Source organism: Cryptomeria japonica, chromosome 4 (genome assembly GCF_030272615.1).
Source record: "Cryptomeria japonica chromosome 4, Sugi_1.0, whole genome shotgun sequence".
In the NCBI taxonomy this organism is placed as follows: Eukaryota; Viridiplantae; Streptophyta; class Pinopsida; order Cupressales; family Cupressaceae; genus Cryptomeria; species Cryptomeria japonica.
Genome location: NC_081408.1, coordinates 576,143,341 through 576,155,614, shown reverse-complemented (window position 1 = coordinate 576,155,614; position 12,274 = coordinate 576,143,341).

The window sequence follows — 12,274 nt, the reverse complement described above, 5'->3', positions numbered from 1 at the left end:
TTAGTAAGAGACCTCAATGAGTGGAGTTTCATGCTAAAAAGAGTACTTTTAATAAAGATATTGAAATCAATGAGACATTATGCATTCAAAATCCATAAGGAAGATATAATATTTATGAATGAAATTGCAAATCAATTTAAGTTACACATTTGATATCTTATTTATTCATGGCACCATAAAATTTATATATGCACTCAACATACCTCTTTGCTTGTTTATTTGAGAATGTTGCTAGGAATTAATAGGTGAATGATACATTGATCTACACATGAATGACTTGTACTTTCATGATACTTTCATCCCTTGGTCAAGGCCGTGTACCCCCTAACACTTTAAGATTGTTTCCACCCTCTTGATTACTTGAAGTCCATGCTCAAATCACACTAAATCACAATAGTTAGTAGAAAATAGTGACCATAGCCAAGCAAACCCAAATTTACTCATACTCAACATAATAAGAAATAATTAAATCATCTAGACCATTATTCATAACATAACCTCTTTTCACATTATGGAAGGTCAAAATTACAAGGAAGGCCAAAATTACAAAGATCATGCTTCTTCAAAGGAGTTCAGAGCCACCAAACTATCAACAAGAGTAGAAGCTATTAGGCTCATACAATTTTAGGACATATAAAGAGTTGCCTTAAAAAACCCACACTAATTGCAAAAGATCAAAATCTTTCCTAGAACAAAAGTACAATATAACATAAAGATGGTGATAGTCTATCAAATAGAAGAATGATCTCCTTATCCTTAACTACTCCCAAAATATTAATTATCATATAGAAAATTTATATTAAAAAACATTTAACATCTAAAATATAATGTTGTTATTTTTTCCTTTATCAATTTTGTTCCATCAAATATTTTATCTAATACTCATAAAAAATAGTGAACCTTACCAACATTAGAAATGAGGCGGATGTTGATTTTAAATTTTAAAATAAAAAGTGGTGAGTATGATCAATGATGCTAAGGTTTTATTCATATTGTTTAACAACGCACAATAGGCTAGGGATAGGAAAGATTGACTTGCTACTCTTCAATTTCATATGGTAGTTTAAGATATATTGTGGACTTTTTTAGACTGTACATCTTAATATATATTGTATTAAATGTCTCTTTGTGGGACTACATGCCCACCATGCATCCTCTCTTTTATACATGACAATACATTTCTTTTCATTTACCAAAGGTTATCAAAAATATTTCACTGAAAGGATATCTTAACCGATTCTCATTGAATCAGAAGCGAGAAAAAAAAAAAAAAATTGTTGAAATATAATCTTCATAATTTTGTCATCACAAGTACAAACAATCCAATGAGGAGGACAAAGCGGAATAGTGTGATGAGGATTAGAGCCACCCAATATATGAGGCATAATATGAGACTCTTTCTCAACCAATTCTAAGGGCTATTATGATTTGAAGCTTTTCTTAAATCCTCACATTTTGTTGTCACAAAAAGTGAGTGTTGCAGTAGTGAATCTTCCTTTTACCTTTGAGTGGTTGGGAGGGTAAAGACCCATGGTGGTATATGTTGAGTGGTCCTTGTAAGAGTGTCTAAAAGTACATTGGTTTTTGGATATCTAATACCTTTTGTGAGTTGAGTACCAGGGGGATTAGAAGACCCAGTTGAAGGAGGATTTCTATGAATAAGGGTTGAGGGTGTTGGTGGTGATTGAATGTTGGAGAGTTGGATTGTGACTTAGACATGTTTAATTGTCCTATTTGAGTGTGATTCAATGGTTGGGTGAGGGTTGGTGAGTATGGGTGTGTTTTGGGGTATTGAATCCTTTTGAGTAACTTGTGGCCTTGTGAGGGGTCTTGCGAGTCAGTGAAGGGTTGACACCTAACTGAATAGGTGATTTGGGAGAAATATCTCCCTAGTTGGTTGAGTTTATTGGATTTTCTACATCACCATGCCTTTTCTCTATCAATCCATTCACAATGATACAAGATAACAAAATGTTCATGTGGCTAGTTTGTTCAAGGGGAAAATGACACTAATCAAGTTGAAATGTCGATTTCTCAATCTGCCTAAGCTAAAAGGTTAAATTAAATTGCAAAAGATAGAACAAGGCTATGATAAAATGAATCATCAGTATTACCTAAACCCACATTATCAACAAAATATTGAAATAACCTTGTATGTAAATAATTTATCATGCCAAAATTGCCAATTCTAACATGAAAATGAGACCAAAGAAAGATCTAGAACAACTACTACTATTCATTCACATGTTCATTATTAACCTCAATCACCATGAACGATGCACAAATTGATTATAACAACAAAGATATTTTATAAAAGTAAATATTAATTGAGAGATATGGGTTCGACTAGAGCCATAATGTGGGAAAAATATAGAATCCCTTATGCATTCTCTACTTAAACTACATAGAAAAATGAAGAGATATGGGTCTATGCGCCCCTAAAATCATGATCATCATGCCATGATCATCAAAACACTTAGTCACCTTATAGATACAATTGTGTGTGTAAAAAGTAAACCTGTATCTGTATCTGGAACACACAACACTTCAATTAAGGCATTAGATGCATGGTTAGTAAATCAATAATCAATGAATAATAAACCATTACAAAGCGACCCATTGCCTTCTAGTAGATGCGAGTTTAGAGTGCTCTTAGATTTCTAAGCTATCCAGTGACTAGACAACACCTAAACGAAGGATTTTTAAATCTATATGAGCATGATTATGAGCTAAATGGATGCAAGATTTAAGCTAGATATGCAAGATTAATCTAACATGATTTAAGCAATATATGAATATTTAAGCTAAATGATTTAAGAAAAATGAAATAGCTAATATGCAATATCTCAATGCAAATATTCAATGAACCTAGAGCAAAAACAACATAATAACAATATATTCTCCAGGATCCTTGAATGAGAGATGAGAGCCCAAATTTATAGAAAATTCAGAAAGAAACCAACGGTTGAGATCAATTAATGATGAGCGGTCAAGATTTTCCAAGAGGAAGCACAATCTAGGTGAATTGATGTGATTGGATGCTTTTCTCAATTTTAAAGGAAATTGAACAAAAATTAAGATAAAATCAGGAAAAAAATTGATTTATTCTCTATTTCATTCAATTTTAATATTTGATTGTTTTAATTGCCTTCTTTGAGATTATTTATCAATTTTTAGTTTTTCAAGATTATCTCCAATTGATTTCTTTTCTCAAATTTTAAATTCTTTTTTGTCAATTAATTCCTCTTTTTGATGATTTAATGGAAAATTGATTTATTTAATTAAATATGTTAGGATATTCAATAAAATAAATAGGATAATTGTTTAAAATTGATTTAATTGGAATGATTTAATTAATTAAATAAATATCTAATTAATATTGGTTGATTAATTTGCCATGTGACATTGGTGATTTTAGAAATTAATTGTGTGCTCAAGATTTATTTAATTGTCTTTGGTTAGGACCTTGGTGATGTTGTCAAGATTAGGGGCTCATGGTTTAGATGACCATTTTTAGGGTATTAAATTTTCCCCTCTTTGAATTAATGTGTGAGCAATGCGTTAGTTCAAAGAAAATTAGATGTCTAGGAGATACCAGTTCTGAACTTGATTGATCACAAACTAGATGAAGAGCGAGGTATTTAGCTTGATTTGAAGCGATGAAGTTGAACAAAGTTGATTAAAGAGATACTGATCCCGAACTTGATTGAACTAGGAATGATAGAGAGCAAAGATACCAAACTTGAACTTGATTGATCAAGAAGTGGATCTTACTGATCTAGAACTTGATTGAACTAGACTCGATGAGTGAAGATAAAATCGATCTTGAACTTGATTGATCAAGATACGATGGGCAAAGATAAACTGTCCATCTTGATTCAGTGTGATTAAATTGAATACCTGCTTAGATTGAGTGTGTGATCAAAGATACTCTTTAAGCCCTTGATTGAATTTAAATGAATAATCATCTCGATGAAAAGCGATGAAACTAATTTATGTTAAGAAACCAATTCAAAAAAAAAATATCAACTTGATTTGAAGCGATGAAATTGATATGCCCCTAGAGATTGACTTGATGAAGCTTAGTTGCTCGACTTGTAATGAAGATTTGAAAATTTTCTTGACTTTGAAGATGTGAAGTCATGAGGTCATCAGTATGCCCCCTCAGGAGAGAAATCGAAAGATAGCGAGGTTACATGATTATAGGCAATTGTTGAGCAATGATATTGATTTGAGAAGAAAAATGATTTGTAGAATAAAATTGAGATTCGACGTTGATTTACAAGAGATTGAGTGCAAATTGAAGAAAGAATGAGCTTTTAATGAAAAACGCTAAGTGGTCTAGGTCGTGAAATTGACTAGAAGAATGATCTCGAATTTCGATTTTGATCCCAAAAATGGAATCAAGACAGGAAAATTAGCTATATAATTTTCATGTTCATCAGAGCAAGTTGGAAAATTAGGGTTTTGTCTATATAAGGGGTCAAAGTGTCATTTTCAATTCATTTTAACCTCCCAAGTTTGAAAATTCAAAAAGCCTTCTATGAAGAAAAATGGTGGTTCCCACACATGAGCATCGATTTGAGCCTGTGAGACGATATAATCGACCGTAGAACTATGAGCCAACGGTAAGTGATCAATCTTATGCCTTTTAATCATTTCAAAATTACATTTTGTTGTTGAATTTTTCATTTTTTTGGCATATTGAAGTTGGGTTTCATCGTTTTGTCGTGCGAGATAGGATCTTGTCTCATACGAAAAACTGATCAAGTTTGTTTTATTGTTTAAAGTCACTAGTTTTGTCATTCTGCATACACCCTTCTATCATACGAGAACCTTCAAAAGAGCCCATTTTATCTTTTTAGGGCTAGTCCTGTGTCATATCAGACTGTTTTGTCGTATGAGACCAATTCCTAACTCGTATGAGTTGTTACCTTTGTGATGTTTTATTGTTTGAAAAATAGTGAGCATTTTTTAAGGTGTAAACTTGGAATTTTGATTTTGCAGTTGATGTAGAGATTTGTATGATGTTTTGCTTCTCTTATAGGAGAATTTGAAATGTTTCATAATGATCTTTTGTTTGATTTTTATAGGTTCGATTGCCCCATGTGTTATTCAGATATGTATATCCACCTACGATGACATTAGTTTGTGATTTATCAGATATAGACCGGGCACATATTGATGCATACGGATTGACTCATCTTCTTGGGTTTCCTGATATCCATGTGAATCATGGTATGCTCACTGCATTAGTGGAGAGGTTTCATTAAGAGCATAATACGTTTCATTTCCCAGTTGGGGAGATGACCATCACTCCCAAGGATTTATACAGGATTCTTTGTATCCCTTTTGCTAGGGATAAGGTAGATTATGATTGAGCACAGTATCCTGGCCTTCTATCCCTGAGGCAGGTATTTCATGATGCGGACATTCTAACACGATCAATCAGTTGGGATGAGATGATGACTAGATATAGTGAGGACTTTCCACTGGATTGCGTCTTGGCAGGTTTCATCAGTTATTTTCTTATGCTAGACAGGGGATAGTAGGGGGTTTTATGTGGATGGGGTGGGATGTTGGAGAGACTTTTTGAGCACCCCTTGTAGGATGGGGTTCATTTATACTGGCACACATGTATTGTGAGATGCATGACATCGTCTACCGTGAGGGGAAGAGTATGGTTGTTCGGGTGTTGATTTTATAGGTATGGGCTTGGGACCATCTCCCAGTATGCAGGTTGATTGTTGACGAGGCCATAGATCCACAATAGCCCATTGTTTATAGATATGTTGGATATGTGACACAACCCCATCTGGGAAAGATAGATTATTGGAGATGGCAACTGGATGATCTTATAGTTGTCACATGGAGACCTTATAGGGGTCTGGAGCCTTGGGATGATTGCAGAGTTGTGCACAAAGACCTATTCATGACCTGGCCTCTTATTGGTAGATCAGCGCTAGTATTTGAGTGTTTTGTTAGTTACTCAAGTGATGAGGCAGTGTGGTATACCTCAGGGGATCTTGTAGGAGTTTACTGCATATGCGCATTATGTAGATGAGGTGAGGCAGGGATGAGGACCTAGGCTATCATATGCCTTGGACATGCAGGAGTTGACTGGGTTACATCAACTTAGATAGGATTATTTAGATGATATTGCAAATGCAAGGGTATTGCCCTAGTACAGGTATCGGTTCTAGAAACATCCATTCCCAAGATTTATGAATCTGGCTAAGGAGGCACCTCTCATAGAGGAGGTTGAGGATGATGCCCCTGCTCAGGCACAGGGATATGGATAGAGGCAGGGACAAAGATCTGAGGCTCTAAGGTGAACAAGTGGAGATCCTGGTGCTAGTAGCAGCAGGGTACCAGCTGGTGATAGGATGCAGCAAAGAGGAGAGGGTGGATCCCTAGGGACTGTTTGGGTGAGGCTGAGCAGAGTGAGGGTGGTGGAGAGGAGCAGAGAGAAGCTCCGAGACATGTCAGGAAGAGGAGTGAGGAGCAGGGGGAGCCAAAGGTAGAGATGGAGGAGGTGATGGAGGCAGATATGGAGGTAGAGAGCCTATGAGGGATCAGGGAGCTAACACAGTGTGGTCAATGAGAGCACACCTAGTGGGTTTGCAGTCACAGCTGATAGTGGCATAGACATAGCTAGAGAAGTGTGACCGACAACTATTAGAGCTTAGAGCATAGAGAGATCGTCAGTTAGATGAGCTTAGAGCATAGCGTGATCGTCGGGTAGTTGAGCTCACAACTAAGCATGATCATCATCTAGTGGAGCTCAGGGCAGAGCACAATCCTTAAGTTGCAACGATGAGGGCAGAGTGAGATGCTCTTCAACCGGAGGTTATCCATCAGACAAGTCGAGCAGCCTATTATGTTGCAGCTTACAACGTAGCAGTTCTAGTAGTGCAGCATGTTGTACTGTATTCGCAGTATATGGCTTGATCAGAGGGAGCTCAGGCACCTAGGCAGGATCCGAGTCAACATGCTCCACCACCTAGCGATGAGGGAGAGGCAGAGAGCTATATTTTTTTGTGTAGCTCTTAGATTTTTTTGTAGACACACCCATTTTTTGTAGCCCTTATGATTCTTTCTCCAATGGGAGTTGGTATATGTCAGTTGACATTATTTTGTACCTTGAGACATGATCATTATATATATACGATATCTTCATTTGACTTCATTATACTTGTGTCCATCAATTTATGAGATGCTTTTCTATATGCTTTATTCTATATATATGCATATCTGTTTAGTATGGATGTATGTAATGTAAATGAATATGGATTTTTGTTTTTGTTTCTTTCAATAAATAAAATGGATGAAAATGAGTAATGAGGAGAATGAGTAACTAGTAATGCAAATTTGTTTTATTTTTCAATGCAATAAGATGAATGCAAATGAATGATAATGAATTAATGAATCGATATAAAATGCTTATGTATGTAGCTAAACATCTCAATACACAATTACTCGATCGGAGAAATGATGAAGAAGAGACCACTTAGCTAAGAAATGATGAAGCTTCAAACTCTCATTCATAAGATAAAGAGATCATTGTTACCATACTGAAATCACTCTCAATTCATAAAAGTGCAGCATAAAATGCAAAATGAGATGCAACCTAAACCTAGTCACTGGATTTGAAATGCTTAAGATTCATCACTGAGTGTTTTACAACCATTTCAAGCAGATTAGAGTTCCTTGTTTTTCATGTGCAATATTAATTATCTCATCCGTAATGACCCTTTTTCATTCATGCCCTTGGACAAATTTTGCAGAGACTTGGATTGCATGATAAAGAAATTCCCTCAAAATAGACAAATAAATGATGGGAACCTCCGTGTAGCATTCAAATAAGCGGAGTCGAGGTATGTGTGGCGATTTCACCTTGATGTGAAGGCTCTTACCATAGACACCCAGCTAGTTAGATGTTACCAGATCATTGAAATCATTCATGCAAGCAGAAAATAAAGAAAATATTATGCCCCCAATCCTTGCTCCTCTTAGTCAAGATAGACTTCCTCGAGTTACTCAGAGGGATAATAATCAAAAACCAATATAAAAGACATCACACAAAGAAAATTTCCATTCATAGCTCAAACTATTTAGTGATTGTTTTCAGTAATGTTGTTTGCGTAGTCAGTGATAAAACTCTTCAGTAGTCAAGAGACAAGTGACTGACTCAGAGTGGACGACCAGGTTTCACTAACGTAAAGATGACTTGGTTGATACTACTTAGGACATGTAAATTTCTCTATCGATTATCCTAAGACTAGAACATTGATCAGTTTCAAGCCGTGAGGGTTCCAATGAACCAGGATGTCACAAAAGTGAGAAATATGTACAAGCAAAAGCAAAGATGCATGAAAGCGGGAATGCCAATGTTGTGTTGATAGATGGAGTGCTTGAGTACAAGAGGCACCTATTTGCCAAGTTTTCACCTGCTTGATAGAGATTCATTATTTTTTTTTACCAAGGTGTCTGTTTACTAGGTTTTCACCAAGACATTTTCTCTCTTTTTCCTTTTCTTGTTTTTTCTTTTTTTTTTTTGGATTTCTTCAGGACATTTTTTTATTTTTAGGATTTTTTCAGGACTTTTTGTGATTTTTTAGGATTTCTTCAGGACTTTTTCTGATTTTTTTGGATTTCTTCAAGACTTTTTCTGATTTTTAGGATCTCTTCATGACTTTTTCTAATTTTTTAGGATTTCTTTAGGACTTTTAAGCTACATAGGGTGCTGGAGTAGAGAATATTAAGGTGAAGAATTTCTTCAGGTGGATGGTGTTGATCGGTTCATGGAGTTGTTCTCCTTCTGATGTTGAGAGTTGATAAACACTAGAGCCAAAGGATGTAGTAACGATGTAGGGAGCCACCCAGTTGGGTTCAAATTTCCCTTTGTTGTCTCAAAATTGTTGATTCTTAGGATTTTCTCTTAGAATAAGGTCACCAACCTGAAATTCTCGTTATCAAACCTTTTTGTTATAACCTCTAGATATTCTCTTTTGATATTCTCTTAGATGATCAAACACCACTTGTCAACGTTCATCCAACAATTCAAGTTTTTGCAATGTAGCTATTCTGTAGTCTTCATCAGTAATAAGACCTTGCAAACAAACTCTTAGAGATGGCATTTCCACTTTAATAGGTAATACTGCTTCAGACCCATACACCAAAGGAAAAGGTGTAGCCCCAATAGGTGTTCTAATACTTGTTCTATAAACCCACAGGGCGAGATTGAGCGGCAGATGCCAATCCTTTCTAGATTTATTTATTGTTATGTGTAAGATAGTCAACAGATTCTTGTTAAATGCTTCGTCTTGTCCACTACCTTGAGGGTAGTACACAGATGACCAGTGTTGTTTTATTTTGAATTTTTCACAGAGTTCATTTAGATCTTTGTTCTTGAACTATCCTCCATTGTTAGTTATAATGGATGAAGGTATACCATACCTACAAATGATATGATTAAGGATGAAAAACACTACTTGTTTACCAGTTGCTTTGATGAGTAGAACCGTTTCTACCCACTTAGTGAAGTACTCACTAGTAGTTATGATAAACTTGTATATGTTAGATGATGTAAGATATATTTGGCCAATTAGATCAAACACCCACTATTGAAAGGGCCAATGTGTAACAAAGGGTATGAGATCCCTTGCTGGAGCGTGTATAAGGTTCCCATATAGCTGACACTTTTCACAATTTTTAGCAAATTTATAGCTTCTTTCTCCATGTCTGGCTAGTAGTAGCCAAACCTTAGTAGTTTTTGTGCTAAAGTTATACTATTTGAATGAGATCCACAAACACCTTCATGAACCTTGGATAATGCGTGTTGAGACTCCTTAGTTTCTAGGCATCTAAGCAAAGTACTATCTAAACCTCACCTAAATAGGTCATTATCAATGATGATGTATTGTGATGCATTTCAAATTAGGTTCCTTTTTTCATTTCGAGAAATATTAGCAGGGACAAGTCAATCAGACAAGTAAGAGTAAATGCGGCTATAGCAAGATGAATCATGTCCAATAATAAAACAAACCATCTAGGACTCGGGAGAGTCATAGGCAGGATAATGTAACTCTTCCACCATAAATTCAAAGTGAAAATTAGATTCCTATAGTTGTGGTATAGATGCCAAGGTGGCCATTGCATTTGCTACTCTATTTGTTGATCTAGGGATTTACTAAAATGATACGAAGGTAAAGTATTTCTTGAAATCATCCATCATTCTCTTATAAGGCATCAGTTTCTCATTTCTTGTCTGATATAGATCATTGATCTAGTTGATAATGAGTTTATAATCTTCATAGATGTGTAACTCAATAATCTTCCACTTGATGGCCAGCTTGATCCCATTTACGAAAGCTTCATATTCTACAATATTGTTTGTGGAAGGGAAGAGAATCTTGTAAGATTTTGGGATTGAATATTTTTTAGGAGTAATAAAAATTATTCCGGCACCAGAACCATGTTGAGTGAAAGATCCATCAAAGAACATCTTCCATGATTGTTGAGTAAGGTGCATGATTGATTCATCCAAAAATTCTATATCCAAAGGTTGACTGTCTTCAAGTGGATCATTAGCAAGTTGGTCTATAATAACCTGTCCTTTGATGGCTTTACGTTCCACATATTCAATATCGAATTCCGTAAGAAAAATGATCCATTTAGCCAGTCTTCTTGTGAGCGTTGCTTTGCTGAGAAGATATTTGAGTGGATCAATCTTAGCTACCAACTTAATAGAGTGTGATAATAAGTAGTGCCTTAATTTCTATGATGCAAAGACTAATGCCAAACAGGCCTTTTTATTCAAATCCCGTTGTTCAAGAAGTGCCCCCAGTGAAGTATCTATAGCTGATATGTATAGAATCAATGGCTTACCTTGAATCGGTGGCATCAATATGAGTGGAATAGAAAGATAATCTTTGATTTATTTTAGATGTTGTTCACAATATTTATCCCAGTTGTATTGAACTCCTTTCCTTAATACCTTTGTAAAGGGTTGAGCTTTGTTTGCTAGCTAAGATATAAAGTGCCTTATTGATTGAGGACGTCCTTGTAAACTTCTCATTTGACTGATATTCTTAGGTGGAGGCATTTCCATTATAGCTTGGACCTTTTCAGGGTCAACCTCAATTCCTTTCTTTGATATTATGTAACCAAGCAATTTTCTTGATGTTACTCTGAATGCACACTTTTTAGGATTTAGTCGAAGCTTGAATCTTTCTATTCTATCCAGCATGAGGCCTAGTTCTTTAATATGCGTAGATCTCTTCATGGTTTTTACTAGGGTGTCATCAGCATAATATTCCATGTTGTTGTGCATCATATCGTGGAAGAGAGTGGTTACTGCTCTTTGGTAAGTTTCTCCTGCATTCTTTAGCTCGAATGGTATGACATTCCAGCAAAAGGTTCCCCATGCACATGTGAAGGCTGTATTTTCTTGAGACTCAAGAGCTATCTTGATCTAATTGTAACTAGAGAATCCACCTATTAATGAATACATATCATATCCAGCAGTCATATCTACTATCATATCAATATTGGGTAATAGAAAATCATCTTTCAGACATGCTTTGTTGAGATCCCTGAAGTCTATGTAAACTCTAATAGATTTGTTTTCCTTTGATACAAGTACTATGTTTGATATCCATTCTGCATAGTCTATAGCTCTAATAAATCCAACTTTTAGCAATTTTTCTAACTCAACCTTGACTAGCAGTGCCATGTGAGGATGCATCTTACGGAGTTTTTGCTTGACTGGTTTAAATCCTAGTGTAATAGAGAGATGATGTATGATGAGATCAGGATCTAGTCCTGGCATATCAGAGTATGTCCATGCAAAGTTGATCTTGTTTTCTAAAAAGAGGTTGCTTAAAACTTTTAACTCTTCTGTTGATAGTGATTGAGCTAAATGAATGATATGTGGTTGTTCTTGACTTCCAATATTGACTGGTTGAGTTGGTTCAATCAATATCGAAGACCTTTCTTGGAAGTGACTTGGAAGCATATCAAGTATCTCACCTTCAGGTGCCTCAGAGAGGGTTTCACCTTTAGGTACATCCTTTATTTTCACTATTTTTTATTCTGACACCGCCACAATGTGGTTTTCGCCATCAGATCTCTTATTTTTGTTTTTTTAATTTTTGTGACTGAGATACTTGATGTCTGTTTCAGTCATTTTCTCGCTTTTCTCACGAGTGGAATGGTTCATTGGTTCTATTGCATTAAGATAGCAGGATAGTGTGTAGTCATTGGTGAAGGT